This window comes from Oryx dammah, unplaced genomic scaffold (genome assembly GCF_014754425.2).
Source record: "Oryx dammah isolate SB20612 unplaced genomic scaffold, SCBI_Odam_1.1 HiC_scaffold_26, whole genome shotgun sequence".
NCBI classification, from domain to species: Eukaryota; Metazoa; Chordata; class Mammalia; order Artiodactyla; family Bovidae; genus Oryx; species Oryx dammah.
Window position 1 is genome coordinate 91,025,799 of NW_024070210.1, and position 24,373 is coordinate 91,050,171.

The 24,373-nt window shown below is 49.5% G+C and overlaps 1 protein-coding gene across 2 annotated transcripts in view; it reads left to right on the forward strand.

Moving 5' to 3' along the window:
• Window positions 1-365: 365 nt before the first annotated feature.
• The window catches only part of LHFPL2 (LHFPL tetraspan subfamily member 2), a 172,359-nt gene continuing 148,351 nt past the window's right edge, over window positions 366-24,373 (forward strand). Inside the window, exons 1-2 of one of the 2 annotated variants that reach the window (XM_040225910.1) lie at window positions 366-571; window positions 15,260-15,361. The gene's annotated coding sequence lies outside the window, so the exon portion shown is untranslated. Of the gene's footprint in view, window positions 572-963; window positions 1,498-15,259; window positions 15,362-24,373 lie in introns of those variants that run through there. The other variant, XM_040225911.1, reaches the window with a different exon arrangement.

Genomic DNA, 24,373 nt, shown 5'->3' on the forward strand with positions numbered 1-24,373 from the left:
CTCCGGGGACCCTCGCCGGACTCGCCGCCGCCGCGCCACGGGCGCAGGGACCGCTCCCAGGCCCCGGGGCCTCGCCCCTCCTCGCGGGGATCCCCCTGTGCCCACCCCCCACCCCCCGCCGGGGCCCCGCGGGACACTCCGCCCCGGAGGCCGGGCCTCGGCCGTCCGCCCCGCCCCACGCCGGGAGCGCCCCGGGCCCGACCCCTCCCCGGACGCCGGCCGCGAGCGGGGCTCGGCGGCGAGGGTGACTGGGCGGCGGCGCGGGGCCGGGCCCTGGGCAGGGAGGCTCGGCGGCCGCCTCCTCTCTCCGCCCCCGCCCCTCCGTCCCCTCCCAGCCTGCTAGCCCCGCGGCGGCCGAGGTCGGCGCTCTCGCCTCGCCGCCGCCGCCTCCCGCGCCCGGGACCCTCTCCCTCCCGCCCGCGCCCCCTCCGCCCGCCTCCTCCCTCCTCCCTCCGCCCGCCTCCTCCTTCTTCCCCGCGCGCCCGGCGGGGCCGGAGAGACCGAGAGGTGGCTGCGGGGAGGCGTAACGGGGAGCCGCGGCTCGGAGCCGAGGACGCCGAGCCGCGACCGGGTGAGTCGGGGCGGCGGGGGCCGCGCGCAGCCTTGGCCCGCGGGGCGCCCGGCGCGGCGCCCACCGAGCCCGCGCGGAGGGCGGACCGGGGCCGGGGAGGTGCTGGCGGGACGGGTGCCGGACGCTGGGGAAGGAGGGAACGCCGCTTCGTCTCTGGCAGCCGCGACCGCCAGCCGCAGAAGTGGAAAAGAAGTTGTGCCTGGAAAGACGATTTGCCGGGAAGTCGGCGCGAGCCCAGCTTTCTCGCCGCCCGCGGTGTGCTTCGGCCGGTGCGGATCCCGGGAGCCGCTGACTCCGGACTCGGCGCCCGGGGCCGCCCGGTGGTCGCCCGCGCGGGCCTGGACTGCGGTGTGTGGGTCAAGCTGGCCGCAGACGTCAGCTGCTGCTCAGATCGGGGCTGCATTTTTGTGGGCAGCGCAGGGATCGGGGGTGAGGGCTGGAGGAGGGGGGAGGTGGGCGTGGAGGGGGAAGACCACATCTGGGCGGGCTGGGCTGAGCTCAGGGATGGGGTAAAGGACCGGGGGAGACTCTTAGGGGTTTCTGGATGTTTTCAGGCACGAAGTTGTGTGTGTTCACCCCCTCCTCCACCCCTTTCATTCAGCGGTCTAGGTCCTTTGAACTCAGAAGGGAGAAAGCGTTTCCTTCCATCCTGTTCACCTTTTCTCTTGTTTCAGGAGGGTCATAAGTTTTATGAGAATCCTTCAGCTGGTTTCATCAATGGGAGTAACTGAAAGGAAAGCCGAAGTCTTATCCCTCACCCCCATCCTCACTCCCACCCGGGCCATTTCCTGTATTTTGCGGATACTGTGATCCTGTGCGTGCATCTAAATTGCCATCAGTGACCCACATATAAAAGTAGACCTTCAGTCTGAAATCGCAAAGCGGCCTCTATAGACAAGTCTGTGTTGGAGCCAGAGCGGGCAGAGGTATGGGGGGCGGGGTGTGTTAGAGCCGGCCGCTGGGAATTAAACCTGAGTAACCGAGTTGAGTTGCGAGAGAAGTTTCTCGTCTGCACGTTGCTTTTGCTTCACCCGTTGGCTTGAGCGCTCCACCCGGCGCCAGGTTTGAGCGATGACGGATGCTAATTACCTCGGTATTGCTCTTTCCCGAGTATTCCTGACTCTTTGCTACGGGTCCTCTTTAAAAAAACGACTTCTCTCCTGCAAATATAAGAGATAGGAAACACATGCTGGTGGGTAGGGAGATGAAATGTTTTAAAGATAGGGAAGAGAAAGAACAGCCAAGATTCTCATTTCGTTTTGCTATCATACTGTGATAGACTTGTTATTAATCTTTGTCAGAGATCTGATTCTGAGAAAATAATGTTGGAGGAGTTTGAGGTAATACCGGATAAACCCACTGTTACAATAATATTTTTCCTGAGTGGTCACACAGAGGCCAGATCATGTGGGTTGTTGTGGTGTGTTTGCAAAGGGTGCAGCAAACATTTTACTCCAGGGAAAAAGACTGTGTCTTGCAGGATGGGAGTGGGGAGGGGAAATCGTTTATCTTCAGAGCAGTCCAATTAGGAAGAATAATTACACTGCAAATGAACATTCTTGAATCTAATATAATTTGTGTCAGGATACACAAACCAGTAATTTGTCTTTAGGAAGAAAAAACGAATCTTTGTGGATTAGAACAAAACAAGTGCCTTCTGGAAAAAGTAATATATGCTATTTATGCACATGGATGGGCCTCAGATGTGCCGATTGACTGACTGCAGAGATTTTACCGCAGGCAGTGTTTAGGAAGGGCAGGGAGGAAAAGTCCAAGGTAGGACAAGATAGAAAATATATAGAAAACTACCCATTTTTAATGAACAACATATACAGCTTCTCAACTTCTTTATTGGGCTTCCCAGGTGGTGCTAGTGGTAAAGAACAGACTTGCCAAAGCAGGAGACATAGGAGACACAGGTTCAGTCCCTGGGTGGGGGACCCTGAAGGAGGAAGTGGCAGCCGCTTCAGTGTTATTGCCTGGAGAATCCCCATGGATTGTGCAGCCTGGAGGGCTACAGTCCATAGGGTTGCGAAGAGATGGACACGACTGAAACAACTAACACATGCACACACTCACAAACACAACTTCTTTATTGCAAAGAAATTGACAAAATAGGGGACCAAAATATAGGAGATACAGATTGGGACTGTTGGGTTCCCAGAGGTGTCACTTACTACCGGAACCCGGGACAAGTTATTTGATTTCTCTCAGCGTTCGTTTCTGTGTCTGTGAAATGATGATGATAAAGTTCAAGTCAAAGAATCACCTTGAAGTTTAACTGTGATTATGTACTTTTATATAGAATGTAGGGTAGTGCATCACACTGAGTAAGTGCTTAGAAAATGTTTGAGGTGTTTGTCTAGTACTTCAAATGCCCAGGGAAAAGCAGTGCCATTCAAAGAGCCAGGTTACCAGGATGGTTGATGGCTGGCCTCAGTTGGAGGCTGTCCCTGTGCCCCCAGCAGCCCGCTGTCAGACACACTGGATCTTTCTAGAACGTACAGGCTGCATGCTCTTGGCCCCTCAGGTCAGCCTCAGAAGGGGAATGTGTAGTGCAGGTTTGGTGCGGGTCTGAGGACCTGAGACAGCTGTGGCCTGCAATTTCAGCCTCACTGCTCCCTTGCAAGGGCACCTTCTCAGGTCCCACCGAAGCAAATATAGACATTTATTTGAGGGGAAACGTGGACATAGTGTCTCTCTTGGGAATTCTAAAGCAATGTTTTACTCAATGTTCATTGCTCTTAGAAAGATACAAATAGTAACCAAATACCTGATCTCAAGAATTTATTCCAAAAACGACCTTCAAAGTATGTCTTGGGGTTAATAGTCCATTTCCCAGGTCTTCCTAAGGTAGTTGCCAAATGAACAAAAGACATTCTTAGCAAAACAGTAGTTTTGGAGGTGGGGAGCATATTGCTTTTCTAATGGGGTGGGTGGGGGGCGGGGTCGTGCCTGGTTGCTCATTCATCCGTTCTTTTATCCAGCCATTCACAGATACCCAGTAAGCTCTCCAGTGGGCCAGGCTCTGTTCTGACGTCTGGTAACAGAAACCAAGAGCAGGCCTCTCCACTCACAGCGCGCTCATGTGGGTTGGAGAAGCAGGCTCCGTATGGGAAGGAGCTCCGGAAACTAGAGAAGCTGTCATTTTCTTTCGGAGTGCCTGTGCTCGGCGAGCAGTGTGCTGGGCGCGCTACTCTTCCGCAGGCCAGCCAGCTTGGAGGGAGGTGATCTGGCTGGGGGTGGCGGCTGCGGGCATCTGGTCTTATGGGTCCTCTACAGGGAGAAGGAAGAAAAGGGGGCCTGTTTCTTTCTGTGCTTTATAATAAATTATGTGTCCTATTTGAGTAAAATCACCAGCCAGTATGCCAGGAGAACAAGTAGGGTTTTTACTCAGAAGTGAGACTTCACAGCCTTAAAAAGACAAAGAAGGAATCAAAGGTCCGATCTGATCATCAGCTTATAAAACCCAGATTGTGTTCAGGAGGAGCCTGGTCTGGTACTTAAATAGTTGACTCTGTATTGGCAGGCGGGTGTGTTCAGGAGGAGCCTGGTCTGGTACTTAAATAGTTGACTCTGTATTGGCAGGCGGGTTCTTTAGCAGCACCTGGGAAGCTGACAGGAGGCAGGGCCGAGAGTAAAGGGAAGAGCGGATAATTGGTCCCTCATGCACCTTCAAGGTTGCTTATTTTCCCATTACTTTTAAGGTTACAGTAATACCTGGAACAATAAGAATGCATATGTCTGGAGTCTGAAGGCTTGAAATGGTATAAGGTCATCAGGGCACTGAGAGTAGCTGCTTGGACTAGAGGCAGAGTTGTATAGGGAAGTCCCTGTGGGCGTTGGATCTTGGATGCTGAGCTGAGGAGTCTGAGCTTCATCTTGAAAGCTGTATGGAAGATGGGGAATGAGCAGGTGAATTGACCTGTTGAAGCAGGTGATTGAAGTGATCAGACTGTGTGTTAGAAGGAACTCTAGGTGGGCTTGATGGCAAGAGGCCAGGGCTGGGAATAGCAGGTGAGCTGGAGGGCTCGTGTAGGAATCCTGGTGGGACTTGGTGAGGGAAAGTGGGAGAGGCCTGGAGAGGCGGACCACACTTCCTTACTAAGGGCTGGGCTCTTAGTAAGAGGGAGCCCAGGGTGACTGGACTGGGACATGGCGCCTTTCACTGAGGTGAGCAGCTATGGCGAGGAGGAATGAGTTCATTGATTCCACAGCTGGGCTGTGAGCCTTCTGGGGAGAGATGCCCACCAGAGCTTGGATCCACAGATAGGGAAGAGAAGTCTGGAAGTGGAGATGAAAGGTGGAGTTATTTTTACAGTAGTGGTCAGTGGTTGACTGGCCTCTTGAGGTTTACTGAACAGTGTTCAGGGTGAGAGTAATCTGTGTCCTTGTAACTGAATTTTTCTCTTTCATCCTTTCAGTTAGCCTGGGAGGGATTGGGGGCAGGAGGAGAAGGGGACGACTGAGGATGAGATGGCTGGATGGCATCACGGACTCGATGGACATGAATCTGAGTGAACACCGGGAGTTGGTGATGAACAGGGAGGCCTGGCGTGCTGCGATTCATGGGGTCGCAAAGAGTCGGACATGACTGAGCGACTGAACTGAACTGAACGGGCTAATGAAGCCCCTAACTTTGGCCTTCAGTGAGCAGACTCTTCCTGGTGTTATTTTGCCGACTTGATGAGATCTGTTTGTGTTGTTTTGAACCGAGATAGTCTAGAGGGATGTACATAGGAAGGCTGTGAATGTATTTAGTAGCTAGAGTGTACAACTGATACATTTGATCATCTGCCACCCCCAGGACATCCACATATTCCAAATAGACTGTGTTCTTCCCCAAATTTCTCGGTACAAACCCTGACACCCATGGTGATGGCCTTTGGAGGTGGCATCTTGGGAAGGTAATGTGGTTTAGATGGGGTCATGAGGGTGGAGCCCCTGGGATGGGATTAGTGTCCTTAAGAAGAGAGAGTCTGCAGGGAACTCAGACAGGGGCTCTGTGACAGACTGGAAGGGTGGGTGGGGAGGGAGATGGAAGGGAGGTTTGGGAGGCAGGGGACATGGGTGTAACTATGCCTGATTCTTGTTGATGTATGACAGAAAACCACAAGATTCTGTAAAGCAATTATCCTTCAATTAAAAAATTTAAAAATAAAGAAGAAAAGAGTCTGGAACACACTCTTCCCACCGCAGTGGGACTGGTCATCTGCCAGGAGAAGGGTTTCTCGGGAACCGAGTCTGTAGGCACCTTGAGAACGTGTATTGAATTCTTGGAGAGCTATTGTCTCCGTGTCTACCTGGGACAGGGCTTATCTGCCTCTTGTTTTGAAGTTACCACGTGGCTCTAAGGGCTTCTAGGTGGTTCTAGCGGTAAAGAACCTGCCTGCCAGTGCAGGAGACTCAACAGATGTGGATTCGAGCCCTGGATTGGAAAGATCCTCTGGAGTAGGAAATAGCAACCCAGTCCAATATTCTTGCCTGGAATATTCCATAGAGGAACCTGGCGGGCTACAGTCTTTGGGGTCACAAAGAGCTGGACATGACTTAGCAGATACACAATATGGCCCTCAAGAGGCTGTTAATTTGAATTTCATTTCATTTGTGTAATAAACATACATGTGCAAAGTAGGCCCCAGTGAAGACCTGTTAAAGGGCAGGCATGCTGTTTGACTTGTGTTTAGCTGTTACTTCTCTTACTGTTGTGGGTTTAGGGTACACTCAGTGGAATTATTAATCATCATCAGTCTGATGATTGACATCATTCTGAAGGAGGTAGGCTAAAATTCTGATTATGTTGGATTCATGTAGTTACAGATGACTATTTTCTTTATTTTTCTGTTTTTCAGATTTATTAAAAAGCATGCTACCTTAAAAAAACCAGAACAAAACAGTTGTTGGTGTTTTTTTCTGTTCTTTGTGCAAAACACCGTGTCGGCAGTTTTGGCCACAGCGCTGCATACCTCCTTACATCTGTGCTATATCCATGGGAAAGCCAGGCTGTGTCTTTAAGAAGACTTGGAATTCCTATCTGTTGTAAATGTAGTTGTGGAGGAACATAACCAGGACTGAGTTATGTGACCCAGGGCCAGAACGGGGCAGCTTCCTCCCAATAGTAGGGAAGAACCCACTCCTTCCCGTCGGTTCCCTTTGTATGTTTCATAGACATGGTGAAGTGTGATCTGAGAGGTATTTCACTTCGATATCTAAATGTGTCTGATCGATACGTACCAAATTAAATATCTACCCGTGTGTGTGTGTGTTAGTCACTCAGTTGTGTCCAACTCTTTGCGACCCCACGGACTGTAGCCCACCAGGCTCCTTGGTCCATGGGATTCTCCAGGCAGGAATACTGGAGTGGGTCGCCATTTCCTTCTCCAAAAAGGCTGATGAAAGTATATAAAATCAAGATGATAGCCATACTTAGCAGTACATTGCAATAAAGCATCACTGAGATCTGAGGAAGTATTATCTTCTTAGGAGTTCCTGCTTTAGATTGGGTTAGCTTGAGACAGTGAATCACCCCAGTGTCCTAAATCCATCAACCAGAACACAGATGCTCTATTTGTCATAAATATCTATTAAATCTTTTAAACTGACAGCTAGCCATGCCAAATTAAGAAGAATCTTGGCCCACATTTTCCTTCTCTCCTGTTTTAATCAAGGCTGCTCAGGGCTAGCCCCCAGCCCACCAGGCCTGTCTACCTATATATGTGTGTAAATATACTATACTGATGTGTGAGTTTTGGTGTTTTTTTTTTTTTCTTTTGTTTTTTCTTGTTTTCAGTTGTTTAGCAGAACTCAAGCCAGCAACGAGATCTTAAATATCCCTTTAGCATCAACCTCCTCACATTCCCAGAAAATTAAAGGGATTGTCCTTCCTCTACTGAGTCTATTGTTCAGCATTTTCTTTCTTTCCACACCGCGCTGTGTTGTCAAGGGCACCTGAAGTTCATGCTTCCTTTCTCCTGAGGTGGGCTGCTGTTGGGCTGAATTTCACATGTCGTTTTCCAATTTGGAGGCAGTTAGCCTGATGTTTAAAGATGCCCATAACTGCATAGACAGTAGTCTCTTTTAATTTTCAGATAAGCCGTGCACAACGCACTTATTGCTCCAGACAAATTTACCTTTGAAAATTTTATAACTTTTTCTCACCCCTAGGAATCACATTTTCTGAAACTAGAAAGAATATGCTGGTCAGTCTGGCAACTACAAACTTCCCAGTAAGCAGTGTTTGTGTGTGTAAAAATGACTACCATTTGTATATGAAATAGACACTTAAGGAAAACACTGCTCACAACTTCAGAAACAGTCTAAAATCACATCCATCTTTTTTTTTAACGGCTACCTGTGTATTTCTGGAGCTTCCCTGGTGGCTCAGGCAGCAGAGAATCTGCCTGCAGTGCAAGAGACCACTTGCAGCGCAGGAGACCTGGGTTTGATCCCTGGGTCGGGAGGATCCCCGGGAGAAGGGAATCGTAACCCACTCCAGTAACTTACCTGGAGAATTCCACAGACAGAGGAGCCTGGCGGGCTACAGTCCATTGGGTTGCAAGAGTTGGATACTTACTGAGCAATGAAACCATCACACCATTCCTAGAAGAAGATTCTACATAGGGCAGTATGTCTAAACAGATGTTTACCCTGTCATTTGCTCATCTGTATAGTAGCCATTTTCAGGGCTTTTCTATACTGGAAGCTCATAATTTACCGACCTAATTACTGATCCTGCACAGATCCATACTGTAATATGTACTCTGGTGTGCCTGCTTACACAGGTGACTGTAGGTCTTTTTGGAGTCAAATCCTTTTGGTAAACAGGTTGCTTAGGTTGTCTTTTTCTCTCTCTCTTTTTTTTTAATGTGCTTGGATCTGTAGTTCTTTTCTTGATTAGTAAAGAAAGGGTGGCATCAAACAGAGCTCAGCTGGTATGAGGGATATTTAAACTATAACCCAAAGCCGTAAAGAGCAGTAGTCAGGTACAGAGGCCAGCCACGCTGAGAACTAAGAACCCAAGAGGTGGCAGCCATGAAGTGTGACAGGTTGTGTATGCACCTGTGTGGACAGGTGGCCGGGGGTCAGTTGAGGATAGTCCAGTCACTATACCACACAGGGACCACTGCTCCCCTTGATCTATGGGTCCTACGTATGTTAGCTTTCTTAGCTACTACATTAGTCAACAAAACTTGCATTAAGAAAAAATCTTTTATTTATTGAGCTGCATCGGGTCTTCATTGCAGCATGTCAGTGGGACCTAGAGAGCCCACGCTCCCTGACTAGGGATCGAACCTGGGCCTCCTGCATTGGGAGCTTGGAGTCTTAGCCAGTGGACCACCAGGGAACTCCCCAACACTGGCACTTTTTTTTTTTTTAATTTAAACCTTTTAAAATAGGAACTTAAAGGTTTTAAAATAAAACCTTTAAAATAAGAACTTGGATTTCCCCTAGCTTCCATACGTGTATTTGATTTTTAAAAGCTTGACTGTAGGACTTTCCATTTCTTCTTGTCAGCTTTCAGCTTTCTCATCCCAATGTGTATTGTTCAGCCTGCTCGATGGTTCTGAGCTCTCGCAGGTCGTCTATCCCGTCAGCCCCACCTCTGAGCTGAGTGTCATTCATTCAGAATGAATCCTCGATTCATTCATTCCCCAGCCCTCCAAGGTTTTTGCTCCTTTTCTGCCCCTGCTCTGTTCAGCCTCTCCTAGTCCTTCTCGTAGTAACCAGGGGTGTGTCAGCCTTTATAGGCAGCCAGAGGGCAGAGGGCTGGAGTCCGTGCCAAGATACAGAGGAAGCTAATCTGCTTGTGACCTCAGCCTCATTAACATCGTGCTGGGACCGAGAGCCCGCGTTCCACAGTATTGTTTGACTTTGGCTTGTCTCTACTGACTTGCAGTCACGGGGTCCATAGTCCTGCCTCTTCAGGGAGGCGGACAGATGGAGGAGCCAGATGAGGGTGTAGGAGACGGTCACTACTTACCACCTCCTTAAGGTTGGGCTTTGGATTGTCAGCTGTCACTGGGCCCTGCTGACAGTGATCTGGCCCTGAGACAAAGCGAGTCTGACAAGACTTGAGTAAGGATCGTGAGGGAGGAAGGCCACTTAGAGGCTGGAGCCCAAGTGGGTGGGCTGGTGAGCTGGGTATTCCCCAGGTGGGTGAAAGTCCCGATGGAGGCCCTCTCCAGGCTTTAAAGCAGGGCTTCTCAGACTTGAATGGATCAAGGAAGAGCCTGGAATCTTGTTAAGTCTCAGATTCTGAGTAAGCAGGCCCAGGTGGGGCCTGGGATTCTGGCGTGCTCCGTCAGCCTGGCACTGCTGATTCTGTGGAGCAGGTTTGGAGGAGCAAGGCCTCACATGAGGCAGGACCACAGTGAAGACTGCGGAATGGTCAGCTGGGGGCTGAGCCCTGTGAAGTCCCGAGCAGGAGGGCACGTGGGTCCTGACTGAGAGACTGATGCTTGCTTCTTTACTGGGACTGCCCTGCGGGCCCTCAGCCCTGTCACTGCCAGTCTCTAACAGCCCTGAGCAGCTGTGCGGGGATTGCCTTCCACCCTCAGGGATGGTCTTCCAGGTGGAATATGGTTAAGCTAAAGGGAGAGGTTTTGTTTTATGCTACTTTTAATTAAACTGATTTCCTCATTACTTGATGATTATGATCCCTAATTTTAACTACATAAAGAAGGCTCTAACTTCCTCCAATTAAGCCTGCCTTTTCTCACGGACCTTATCACTTTGAATTTATATGACTACAATGTTTTAAAAAGTTACATATTGTTTGCTGTGGAATGTTACTTAGGAAACTTGCCTGACCCTCTGCTAGGTACTCCCTGGACATGTTTCAGGCCCCACCCTGGAGCTTTGAGTTGGTTGGTTTGGTATGGGTCCTGGGAATCTGAATTTTTTACAGACTCTCTAGATGGTTCTTATAATTGGGCAGGTTCTTGAAATCCTACTTTCGAGGAACATCAGTGGAAACCTGTCTATCTGAGCCTGTGTTATCAGCCATGTCTGGGGGCCTCCCTTACCTGTTCTTTTCTTGGCCTCTCAGATACTTGCCTGTGAAGGGCTGGCTTTTGTCCCATTGGATCCACTTCAGTTTTTATCTTGACACATGTTACAGTAAGGCTGTTTCTAATCTTGGATGGGACCAAATCAGAGAGTCCTTTGTCGATGGTGTAAGAGTCAGTTCTGAAACTGTTATTTTTAGGAAGGTGTTACAGATACTGATTATTAAATGCTTTGGGACATTCTTAGAGATACTGGGATATGCACTTTGGGCTTCTACAGAGAAAGGAATGTCCTGAGGCCAACTTCTCCCACACTCTCCCCTGCTTGGATTCAGACTCGGGAGATAATGTTAGTGTATTCCCTTCTTAGGGAAGCGCTCACCAGAAATGAATGGAGAAGGGTCCATCATCCTCCATAGAGTTTGGTTCTGACCCAGGTGAACTGACAGACTGAGGAGTTGGACTCTGCACATTATTGTGTCAGTGTTAATCTCCCATTTCTACCAAAGCAGGGTCTGTCTTACCCCCACTGTAGGGGCAGGGTCAGCTTATGAGACAAATGAAGCGGGAAATGATTAGTGTGATGGGATTTGAGGCTTGTGGAAGGGGCTCTGCATCCAAAAGCTGGAGTGCACTTACTGTCATACCTAGAATTTTACCATTAGAGGAATTTGGATGAAATGATTCTCTTTAAACATCCTATCCAACATGTAAGCATCCATAGAACAGGTACTACATTGATTACTTAGGCTTTAACAGGAACTGAAGTGAATTGAAAGTCGCTCAGTCGTGTCTGACTCTTTGCAGCCCCTTGGAATTCTCCAGGCCAGAATACTGGAGTGGGTAGCTGTTCCCTCCTCCAGGGGCTCTTCCTGACTCAGGGATTGAACCTGGGTCTCCCACATTGCAGGCAGATTCGTTACCAGCTGAACCACCAGGGAAGCCCTTAACAGGAATAGTTTCATAAAATGCCAGCGAAGATAAAGAGTGTGAAGAGAGTGGACTCTGATGGGGTGAACTGTGGGCACTGTGTGGGCGGAGCAGGGCTGGGGCAGGGCCATGGGGGGCAACTGGAGGGGCCATGCAGGGCAGCTCAGGTGTCCGGGGGAGCCCAGGATACCCGGGAGGGCGCTGGGCAGAAGTCATTCTCACTCACTTGATTTGTGTAAAATAGGGGCTTCACTGTCTCTGCACCTGGCACCCTTCTTTCTATCTAAGGTGACCATGTCATATGTTCCTGACCAGTTGTAATGAAAACCAGATGATCCAGGCAGGAAAGTTAAGATTAAACTCTGCAATCAAGCTCCAGATTTTGTTGCACTTTCCCCCCGAGTCTATTAAATTTTGAGAGAGAAGTTCAGAAAACGATCCAGGCTCTGTACCTGCTTATCAGGAGAACTTGGCCAGCAGCAGAAACCTTGCTGCCCCACTGAGGGCCGTTTGCCAGTCAGTTTTGAGGAGGGCTTGACTCTTCAGAGACCCCATGCCACCTGGAACATGCTTTAGGGTATAGTCTCTCTCTCTCATATCTGCAAACAATATTTACAGCTCCTGGCTGGCTAAAAGAAACTCTGAACCCAGCCCTGCTGGTGCCAAGCTGAAGCTTGTCTGAGTGGTTTGGATTTTCAGAACAGCGTGGAGATGGTAGGGAGAGTCTTTTTTCCGACACTGCTTGACCAACAGAGAAGTTACAAGTGTTGTTACATCCCAGGGACCAGAACTGTGGTAACGATTACAAAGACTGACCCGCTCCCCACCCACAGCCATTTCCTGACGCTGCTCCCCCCGGGGTCCCATCCATATCCTCAGTTTGGGTATAGTGCCCCACATTTTAAGATCCACAAGATGGTCCTCTGTGTTCTCGGGCAGGAGCTCAAAAACACACAAAAATGAAGTTTTTCTTATCACAAATAAAATGCCTTGGTCTGCAAGGGATGATGGTTTACGGGTACTCAGCAAAGATGGGAACACAGCCCGTGGATGTGAGAACGCACTGAGAAGCCTCTCCCAACCGTTAGTTGCTCTGTGGCCTTGGGCAAGTCATTTCACTTGTTTGGGCAAGAGGAGGTGAGGGGATGAATCCAGGCCTGAAATTCTTATTCTGGTTAAGTCCGTATGTTCATGTGGTCAGTCATTTATTTAATTGCACTTAGTTGGCTACTTACGGAGCTTTACAGTCTTGGTGGGGAGATGGCGAAACAGTCGCTGTCTTCAGCGTGGCCGGCAGGGTGTGGAGGACAGGATGAACAGGCACGTGGGGCGTGTAAAAGGTCCTGACAGGTGCGGGCACCTGGTGGGCAGGGGCAAGTGAGGAGGTTGCCTCTCCCCACCATCTCCACACTGTTCTGAAAATCCGAACCACTCAGACAAGCTTCAGAAGGTTCGAGTTCAGTGTTTCTTTTAGCCAGCCAGGAGCTGTAAATATTGTTTGCAGATATGAGAGAGAAAGACTATATACCCTAAAGCACGTTCCTGGTGGCGTGGGGTCTCTGAAGAGTCAAGCCCTCCGCAAAACTGATGGGAAATGGCCCTCAGAAGGGCAGGAAGGTTTCTGCTCTCCAGGTGAACCTGGAGAGCTGGAGTGTGCAGACGTGGGGTGCAGTCCCCAGGGAAGGCAGTGGGGATTTCTGCAGCGTTCCTGTGTGCTGGGTGTGTGGGGTCTTCACTGGCCCCCGGACCACACTGGGTTCCTTGATCTGTTACAGGGCCCTGCGGCTTAGCCCCCTCTCTGTGGCCTTGGCCAGAGGGGCGCCCCCTAGCAGCTGAGTGTAACTGAAGTGGGCAGCTTGTCCCCATGGTCTGGGTAGGCATGAACTTTGTTTTTATGTCTTGAACCCCATTTTTTGGCCTTTTATGAAGAAAAGTAAGGGCTATAGAAACATAAGGAAGCATGTGAGAATCTGCTTGCTCTTTACAGAAACTTTTTTTTTTTTTTTTGGTGGGGAGGGCTTCATTTTTTTTCTTTCTTATAGAGAAGATAGATATTCGAAGAGAAAGGCAACAAATAGATCCCTTTTCAGCCTCGAATTATGTTATGGCTTCTGGGGCTGGGAGCTCTGTAACCACAGAGTCTGTTCCATACTCCAGAAAGAAACTCGACCCACGGGAGCTTTCTGGATGGCTTCACTGTTGCTTTTCTGGAGTGGTCAGATCCCCTGTCTAGAGGCTGGAGGAGAAACTTGTAGCTGGAGTTTCCTTTGCCTGAAACAAACAAGGACAGCAGAAGAGGGCCGGGCATCTCTCAGGGAAATGGAGTTCTCCCAGAGCACCGGGTTCCCAGCTGGAGGTGGGCCTGTGTACTCCTCCCCGTGGTCCACAGGGCTAGGAACAGTTCTAAGCATCAGTAAAACCCTCTTGTATATTCCCTTTAAGCATAAATCGGCATCACAGGTCCTGCAGAGTGCAAGGCCTTGCACATGGTGGTGCTGTTGAGGTAGCAGGCCAGGCCAGCTCTGTGCCCTGTGCTCTGGCCCCTGGGACGGGCACTGTCCCCCGCTTAGTGCTTGCTGCCTTGGGCAGAGCATCAGAATCGCCTGGAGCCTGGTTAACCCACAGGGGCTGGGCCCCGCTCCCCGAGATGCGGAGTCTGTAGGTCTGGGGTCGGCCAAGAGTTGGCTTTTCAGACATATCCACAGGCGATACCAGAGCCACTGGTCTAAGAGCATGTCAAGAACCACTGTGACACCAGGCATTCTTCCATTCCTGGAGGGTGTGTTGGGACAGGCGGACTGCGCCTGGTGGGGCGCCTGCTGAGTAGAGTCTCCTAACAGTGGAGGCGGCTGTAACTCGCAGTGGTTCATGGAAGGAGCCCTGGCCCTGTCCTCTTGCCCCGGGGCCTTCTCTCCTGGTCAGCTCCGCAGCAGACCAGGGACGTGGCATTTGGGATGTCTGAGGGGGGCATTCCTTACCTCCTTCCCGTTCCTTCTCTCTGATGTTGCAGAGAGCTTTCAGGACCATGCCACTCTCCTACAGGAGACCCTTCACGGGCTGCCCATTGGCCTTAAGAGGAAGTCCAACTCTGCTAAAATGACCTCCATCTCCCTCTTGGGCTCTGAAATACTCCTTGTGCTTGTGAACTCACTAGGTTCTCTTGCTTCTGGGTACCCCTTTTGCTGTTGGCTCTACCTTGTATACTGCAGCCTGGTCAAGTCTTGCTTATCAGACCTCAGCTTAGCCGTCACCTGCTCTGGGGAGTGTCCTTTGACCTCTCCGGGGTCAGCAGCTGCCTCTGCAAAGGCTCCACGTCATCTCCTATTTTCCTCACTCCAGCTTCTCTCAGCTGCATCAAGGTCCTGATTACTGCCCATTTACTTCCCCGTCTCTGTGGCCTGTCAGCTCCCTGGGGGCAGGAGACCCATGCCACGGTCATTCATGTGACTCCAGGCTTGGCATGGTGCCCAGGCATTGAAGACCTTCTAGATCTTTCTGTGAGATAGCCCTGGCAGGGGAGGAAACCAAGACACAACTGGGTTAGCTCCTGGCTTACCGTTACCCTCCCACTGAGCTAAACACCAGGATTCTCACCCACTTCTCTGACCCAACCCCTTGCCTTGGTGATGGTGGTCAGATTTTCTGCTCTGAGACCAAGGAGCCTTAGGCAGGGTCTGTGGGTCTTTACTGGGACTGTTCAAGGACTGGCGATTCCAAGGTAACAAAAAGGCCCTCTCCTGTTGTTTTTCAGGGAACCTGGGAAGCACACTTGAGTTCACAGCTGGCCTGTGGTTTTTACATCTCATCAGGGACCACTCCCTTCACACCCTTATCTTCGCTCCTCCCCAGACAGGTAAGGGGTTGTTTCATTTTCAGGCTGCTTATGGGAAAACTTGAGAGCCATGCCATGCACTCTGAGAACCACCCCATGCATTAAAAAGAAAACTCTTAAATATTTAAAGCAGCTCCCCTAAGAAAGGTATGAAGTGGTCACCTGCCCCATTGAGTTAGCTGGTGACGATGTTTACTGACCTGCCTGGCTTTCTCCTGGGTGTTGCTGGCCGCCCAGTACTTTGCTAGGCACCCTTCTCCTCTTCATTTTAGTTGGTAGGTTAGAACTCCTTTTCCTTGTTTAGAACTCAGCCCACATTCTGCTTGTTATTATAAGCTGTCTGAAGGAGAGGGTATTCGGAGCACAGTCCTTTCCAGCGGACACCTCGCCGCCTGCCCTCACACAGCCCACATCTTGAGCCTGTGGGCAGCTCTGCTTTGCTTGTTTGAACACATCTTTTCCTCTGGTCTGTGAGTTCTTTTTGCTACCATTTCCCATGGTTCCTGGCATGGAACAGACTGCCGGTGAATGAGTGAGTGTTCGTCTGAGAAGAAATTGCCCTAGTAAACAAACCTGAGGCACCGGCACCAACAAATGATACTGTATTCCCAAGCCAGTGAACTGAGGTGTAGGGTGCCTTTTTGGAGTCATTACGTGGCTGTTTGCTCACATTACCACGGGCAATTGAGAATTTGTCATCATATGTTAAGGCGGCAGGAGTTTAGATTCTTAGCCCTGTTGAAAAGGATACGAAGTCAGGAGTCTTTGTGTCAGTAAGGTGTCAGCTGACAGCCTGGGTCCCTGAGCTGCAGTCCCCTTGGCTGCGGGAAGAGACACCTGTCCTGCCCAGCAGCCTCTGGGAGCCCTGGGCAGCCTCGGGACTGAACCTGTAACTGATTTTATGGGCAGTGATGGGGGCAAACAATAGCTTTGGCCAATTTACAACTCAGAGGAAATAAAAATATTTCTAAAGTACAGTTTACATGATTTTGATAAAAAGTTTTAAATCCTGCATTTCCATGTCCCCCATAGTACGCTGGGACCTTTGAGAGACACTCCGATTACCGGGAGGGGATTTTGCTTCATCATGTTGGTTGGGAGCAGCAACCCCCGGGCAGTGGTTCACCTGCATCGGGAGCCGGAATGGGGCCTGGGTCCTTTCCAGAACTGACCAGTGGCTGAGTTCAGAGAAGCGAGGGTGGAGCTGGGGCAGGGGGCACCGAAATCTCACCAAAGACCACTTTCATGCATGTCTCAAGTGCTGGCTCCTGCCTGCTTATCCTGCCGCTACGTGAACACTGCTCATTGTCCAGTCTTTCCAGTTGCTTTGTTTGGGTGTGTGCAGCATGAACGCAAAGAGAAAGAAGTTGTCTTCTGGTTCCTGTGTGTGCTTTCCACAGCCTAGGAGAGGTACAGGCCAACTAGTCCCATGCAGAAAAGCAGTCACGACACCATGGTTTCTTCTACATGGCGCTGAGCCCCATCCATATACAGCTACCTGCGGGAGAGATCAGAGAAAGTCAAAGCAGTGCAGGGAGTTTGACTCTTACCTGAATCTGTTCATCGTCAAGATTCCTAGGGCTTGAATAGAGGGAGGGTTTCAGCTTTGCCCAGGGATCGCTCGTCTCCGTGGACTCCAGCTTGTCTGTTGTAACTTGAAAGATAAGTGAAGAAAACAATTACAGTTTAAAAGCCCAGATGTTAAAAATAAAAGCTGAGTATTAAAATATGAGTGAGTGTTAGCTTTTTAGTAGGTTTTGGAATTTGAGATATTATCAACTGTTTGGTGTTGCACTGTGCCTGCAGAAGCTGAGTGTAAGGTGGTGTGTGCATCTGGGCTTCATGCTGCCAAACACACGAGGAGTGCTTATCAATTTACAGTAATAGCCACTCACTGAGTTTCATGGAGGTCTCTGATTCTCAGAGTGCCCCGTTTTCCGGTAACAATTCTAATTTGGCTAGAAAAACAAGTGAGGCAGGTCAAGTCGTCAGGCTACTGAGTTGGTCCCCTTTCACACACTGGTGTGGGTTCAGGCATGCTTCATAGAGCTCTCTCATTGAATCTTTTTTTCTTTGGGGGCGGTGGGGTGGTGTGTCGCATGTGGGATCCTAGTTCCCCAGCCAGGGATTGATCCCGACCGCCCTGCAATGTAAGCGCAGGGTGTTAACCACTGGATTACCAGAGAAGTCCCTCTCACTGAATCTTGACAACTCCACATCATCGTAATTTGAAAGTCCAAGAAGTAGTGATCGAGTTTCTCAATTTCCTTAGAGCATCTGAACTTTATGCTTCTTTCAATTCAGTGTTTACTCTTGGTCAAGTTTTGCTGAGGACTGCTCGTGCCCCAGCAGGAGGAGAAATTGTGTATCAGGACACGTGTGTGTATGTGTGTTTTAACACAGCTGTTTGGGAGCTTGTCCTTGATCCAAAGACACTGTCCAGAGTGGGCCCCTTGTGTCCAGAGCAGACATTTGGGAGCAGTCAGAGCAAAGGCAACTAGGGGACACAGCAACTGATCTGCTGGCCCCGGACTCCACCGTTGTTAACCATGACCAGTGAGCTTTTTTGTTGCTGAAGGAAGTGTGAACCCAGACAGCGGCTGCTGACAGGCCCACTCACACAATGGCACATCCTCCCTGGGGTGTCTGATGTTTCCAGGTGAAGCCTTTAGCTTCAGGTGAGCCTTTACCTTATATTTTTCTTAAGAAGCAAAAATCTCTAAGATTAAGTTTCATTATAAATCTGCAGCCAAGTTGACATATCTGGGCAAGAGCTGGCTTTTTTCCCACTTGCAGTATATAACCAATGCATAATTTGGGAACCACTTTTTACTCTGATCAGGGCGCTTGTCAGCTGTGAGTTGTTGGCCCGTTTTATCTACAGTGGCAGTTCTGTTACTGATGTGAAAGGAAACTTATAAATACATGTTTCCCAGGAAACGTTGGTTTTAAAAGGGCTGGAGATGTTTTGATCACTCTCATGTCCTCCTCAGTTGTAAAATGACTGTTTTCTATTTCTTAGAGACTTTTTACAATGATGGATCTGAGTTGGAAGGATGCCTTCCCATCAGTTCAGTTCAGTTCAGTTAGTCGAGTCCGACTTTTTGCGACTCCATGGATTGTAGCACACCAGGCTTCCCTGTCCATCTCCAACTCCCAAAGCTTGCTCAAACTCACGTCCATTGAATCAGTGATGCCATCCAACCATCTCATCCTTGGTCGTCCCCTTCTCCTCCCACCTTCAGTCTTTCCCAGCATCAGGGTCTTTACTAGTGAGTCAGTTCTTTGCATAAGGTGGCCAAAGTATTGGAGTTTCAGCCTCAACATCAGTCCTTCCAATGAACACCCAGGACTTGTCTCCTTTAGGATGGACTGGTTGAATCTCCTTGCACTCCAAGGGACTCTCAAGAGTCTTCTCCAACACCACAGTTCAAAAGTATCAATTCTTTGGCGCTCAGCTTTCTTCACAGTCCAACTCTCACATCCATACATGACTACTGGAAAATTATAGCCTTAACTAGACGGACCTTTGTTGGTAAAGTAATGTCTGTGCTTTTTAATATGCTGTCTAAGTTGGTCATAACTTTTCTTCCAAGGAGCGAGCATCTTTTAATTTCATGGCTGCAGTCACCATCTGCAGTGATTTTGGAGCCCCCCAAAATAAAGTCCATCACTGTTTCCATTGTTTCCCCATCTATTGGCCATGAAGTGATGGGACCAGATGCCATCATCTTAGTTTTCTGAATGTTGAGTTTTAAGCCAGCTTTTTCATTCTCCTCTTTCACTTTCAACAAGAGGCTGTTTAGTTCTTGCTTTCTGCCATAAGGGTGGTGTCCTCTGCATACCTGAGGTTATTGATATTTCTCCCGGCAATCTTGATTCCAGCTTGTGCTTCATCCAGCCTGGCATTTCTCATGATGTACTCTGCATATAAGTTAAATAAGCAGAGTGACAATATACAGCCTTGACGTACTCCTTTTCCTATTTGGAACCAGTCTATTGTTCCATGTCCTTGACCCGCATACAGATTTCTCATGAGGGAGGTCAGATGGTCTGGTATTCATCTCTTTCAGAAATTTTCCACAGTTTGTTGTGATCCATACAGGCAAAGGCTTTGGTATAGTCAATAAAGCAGAAGTAGATGTTTTCCTGGAACTCTCTTACTTTCTTGATGATCCAGTGGATGTTGGCAATTTGATCTCTGGTTCCTCTGCCTTTTCTAAATCCAGCTTGAACATCTGGAAGTTCATGGTTCACGTACTATTGAAGCCTGGCTTGGAGAATTTTAACATTACTTTGCTAGTGTGTGAGATGAGTACAGTTGTGTGGTAGTTTGAACATTCTTTGGCATTGCCTTTCTTTGGAATTGGAATGAAAACTGACCTTTTCCAAAGTTCCAAAGAATAGGAAGGAGAGATAAGAAAGCCTTCCTCAGTGACCAATGCACAGAAACAGGAAAACAATAGAATGAGAAAGACTAGAGATCTCTTCAAGAAAATTAGAGATACCAAGGGAACATTTCATGCAAAGATGGGCACAATGAAGGACAGAGATGGTATGGGCCTAACAGAAGCAGAAGATATTAAGAAGAGGTGGCAAGAATACACAGAACTATACAAAAAAGATCTTCATGACCCAGATAACCATGATGCAGGGGTCACTTACCTGGAGCCAGACATCCTGGAATGCAAAGTCAAGTGGGCCTTAGGAAACATCACCACAAACAAAGCTTTCACATAACTGGGTGATAAAAGTAACTTTTCCAGATAGGCAAAAGAGAGTGAAAAAGTTCTCAGCATTTTAAATGATTCTTCTCTGCAGCAGTCCCCGACTTTTTTGGCCCCAGAGGACACTCTTTCCATGGACTAGGGGCTGGGGGCGGGTTGATTCAGGATGATTCAGGCACGTTACATTTACTGTGCTCTTTATTTCTCTTATTACATCAGCTCCATCGCAGATCATCAGGCATTAGAACCTGGAGGCTGGGAACCCCTGCTACAGAGCATTTTTCAATGGAGCGGTTTCTGAGGCTTTCGGAATTCTCTCCTCTCAGGTTCCTTCTTCAAAGCTAAAGGAAGCCTCGATTGGCTCCCTTTACACCAGAGACATGGTACTGCTCTTTCCTCTCCTTTACTTCCTGGTGGGCAAGCCCTGCTGCTCACCTCGCCTGTGTTTTATCTGCCTGCCTGGGGTTGCTGCAGAGAAGTGCTGCTACCCTTTATGGCTGCAATCTGAAAAAGAAAACAAACAGCCGAAGCTCCACGAGTCCCAGCAGGCTGGTGGAAACCATTCTCATCCTCCTTGTTCCTGGGTTCAAAGTGCACTTCGCATTTTATGGGGGCGATCGGCCCTCCCACAGTGCTTGTTTGAGTGGGCCTGCCTTTGAGCCTGGTGGACAATTAACTGCACTGACCTCCTCTCACTTTAACCTTTCTGGCCAGGTTGCCCTTCCTGCTCTAGTGAGAAGCGGCTGCTGCCCCTTTGAGTGGAACACCAGGCAGGGGTGGGGAAACATTTGATCCTCTTCAAAGGGGATGTCTCTGAAGCATGAAGATCGAACTGATTGTGACCCCGCCGGACGGGGGAAGCAGAAGCGCCCTCTGGAGAACTGGCTGGGAGGAGGACGCTGTCAATTACTAATCCCATTGGCCGGTGGGGTCTTCAGGGTCTCATATCCGTTTAAAAGAGAATCAGGGTTGAAGGTAATAAAATAGGCCTTAAATTAGAGGAGCAGGGGGTCATTTTTATCTAATTTTGTGGTTGTTACTGAGGGATGAAAGGCAGAGGAGATAATTTCATTAGCCCCTTTGAGATCTTTATCACGGGGCGGTAGCACTTGGGGATGGAGTTGAGCCTCACAGGGGCTGGCCAGTTCCCTCCTGGTAAACACAGAGCCCAATTTCCATAGCACCGGCAGCCTTGGGGAAGCCCAGTGGCCATTTAGGGCACCGTGGCCAGGAACAGTGTTTCCTGCTGCAAGTGAGTGTCAGTGACTTCCGCTGACACAGGGCCCAGTGGACCACTTGACCCATCGCTGAGGCATGTGGTATTCGCACTGAAAATACAGACATCTGCCCAGCAAGGGAGCTTGTTCAGAGCTGGGATGGTGTCTTTAACTCTGAGGAAGGCTTGTCAGTTGTCTGCTGTTGAGGTCACTGCTGCAGAGCATGACAGTGCTGGAGTTCCCATGAGCAGAGCAGTGTTTGGGTGCTGGGGGGTGAGCAGCACAGCAAGGCCGTGCCTTCTACTTAATGGGCCCTAGAGGCTGAAGCTCCAGTACTTTGGCCAGCTGATGTGAGCAGCCAACTCATTGGAAAAGACCCTGATGCTGGGAAAGATTGAGGAGAAGGGGACGCCAGAGGACGAGACGGTTGGATAGCATCACTGACTCGATGGACATAAACTTGGGCAAACTCCGGGAGATGGTGAGGGACAGGGAAGCCTGGCATGCTGCAGTCCGTGGGGATGCAAAGAGCTGGACATGACTGAGTGACTGAACCACAGCAAATTCTGTTAATGGTGCTCTTGCATTTCTACTGCTTCATAAAGGCCTTGCTGGGCAGGCAGGGATTTCTGTCCACATTTCCAGAGACAGCAGCGAGGCAGGGAGGGGATGTGTGATTTACCTCCATCTTTGGCAGGGAAGTGCAGGAACTGGGATTCTAGCCCTGGACCTCAGACGTTCAGATTAAGTCCTCCCTGACGGTAATGAGAAGAAACAGAGGGAAGAGGAGGAGGGGATGGATTATGCATCTTTGATTGCAACAGAGGGGAGAGAAAAGTGTGATGATCAAGAGATAGTTCTCTGCACCAGCCACCAGCAGGCACCGTTCCCCCGGGCAGCCTGGCTTCTTTCTGAGGGTAAGCACAGGTGGACAGGACAGAGAGGCTGGAGGGGGTGGGATAGGAAGGCTTTTTGTGTGAAACAGTCCTAAGTAAAGTGTCCAGTAACACAAGGAGCTCCTGTGCATGTGGTCAGAGAGGCCACGACACCCAGTGTTAGCATCACTGATTCGGGCTAACTTATTTCTGGGGCACACCCTTTTCTGAGGGCTTCCCAGGTAGCTCAGCTGGTAAAGAATCTGCCTGCAGTGCAGGGCACCATGGTTTAATTCCTGGGTTGAGAAGTTCCCCTGGAGAAGGGACAGGCTACCCACTCCAGTGTTCTTGGACTTCCCTGGTGGCTCAGATGGTAAAGAATCCGCCTGCAGTGTGGGAGACCTAGGTTCTATCCATGGGTTGGGAAGATCCCCTGGAGAAGGGAATGGTCAACTCACTCCAATATTCTGGCCTGGAGAATTCCATGGACAGAAGAGCCTGGCGGGCTACAGTCCACAGGGTCGCAAAGAGTCAGGCAGGACTGAGCAACTAAGCACAGCACAGCAGCCACGTGCATCTTTATTTACACTCTTACTATCTTCAATCTGCTCACTTTCCGGTCTCCAGCTTCCCCTTCTCTACTGTAGACATTTCTGCTTAGTTTTGAACTTAGCTTGGCATAAAAAGAAAACTTCTATTAAGATGTGCTAATAAAAACCTTAACCACTAGTAAGTACCTTTAACCACACAGCTTCAGATTGTTTAATTGCTATAAAAATCTATCCCCCCATTGATTGAAGAGCTGATATTTGCAAGTTGATCGTGGAGACTGTAGATGCCTCCCTTTGTGGATGTGGTGCCCTTGGGAACTCCAGCCACTGTGTTCCTGAAATGTTATCTGAGGGGAATTCGGGGATGGGGGTGGGGTGGGGACGGAAGGTTTTCACTTGTTTCCCTAATGCTTCTCCGTATCCTATAGAGATTATCTTTGCGCTGCAGTCCTCAGAGGCAGGAGCCCCCTTTCTTTGGCCATGTGCTTCTTCCTTTCTTTCGTTACTGTGGCTAATCAGAAGTTGGCCAGACTTTAGTGTCTCTTAAAATCCTTTCTCTCTGGCTGTGTCCAGGAAGTTGAAGTGCAGTGTCAGAAATGATACGAGTTGATGAAGAAGAAATAAACAGACCCAGGCAACACGTGAAGAAGCCTTGGCTGCCCTGCTCCTGTTTTTCTATCGTTCTGATCTCAAGGAACCAGATTTCCTCCACGTAGAAGGAACGCAGCCATGATCGCCCCTGTGCCAAGGAGCCTGAGCCACGTCTGCCGTAGGTCTTCTAGATTAGGGCTGCGCTCAGGCTCCTAAACTCTGGGATGAAAATCTGTCGTTTATGCTTGGCAGAGTGCAGAGAAGTCACACGTCTGCAGCCTGAGCTATATGAATATGGGGTAAAAAAAGCATCTGTTCAGGGAAGCAGAACATTCCAGAATGCTTCGGTCCCCTCTTGGCACCAAAGGAGAGAGTGGAGAATAGGAGCGCAGAGAGGGACTTGAAAGAGCTTCTTGTGCAAGCCTTTTAATTTCAGCTCAAGACACTGAATGGCTTGGCTAAACCTCTGTCCCTGCGTGTCTTGTTTGGACAGCTTCGTATCTTTGGTCCCCAGCCTGTGTTAGGTGCTTCACGGGCACTTGAGTGAATGATACACGTGAAGCTGTGAGTCCCAACTCCTAGTCTAGTGCTCCTTGAGATACTTTTATAGGCTGAAAAGTCTGTAAAAAATGGTGTCGAGTAGCTTGTACGTAGTTGAGACTTTCTTGAGATTACATGTAGATTAGAAAAGTGAGACGTAGCAAGGTTAAACTGATTCCTTACAATCGGCAGTGCGGCGGAGGGGAAGACAGGCTTTCTCAGGCTCAGGGGTGGCTGGGAGGCAGGATGCCACGTGGTCGCCAGGGTGAGGGGTGCCCTGTGGAGGGGGTGGCCCCAATTGCTCTGCCTCCCTGGCAGACTCAGAACAGTGCTGGAAGTTGGGCTTGAAATCACCCCTCTACCCAAGAACAGTACTCGATGGCCAGAGCCCACCCTCCTTTTGTGGTTGTGTGGTTGTGTGTGTGTGTGTGTGTGTGTCTGTCTGTCTGTCTGTATACATGGCACTGTGGGTGTGAGTGGAAGGTCCAGATACTTTGAGCACTGCAGCCACAGGGGAAGCACTCAGTCCTTC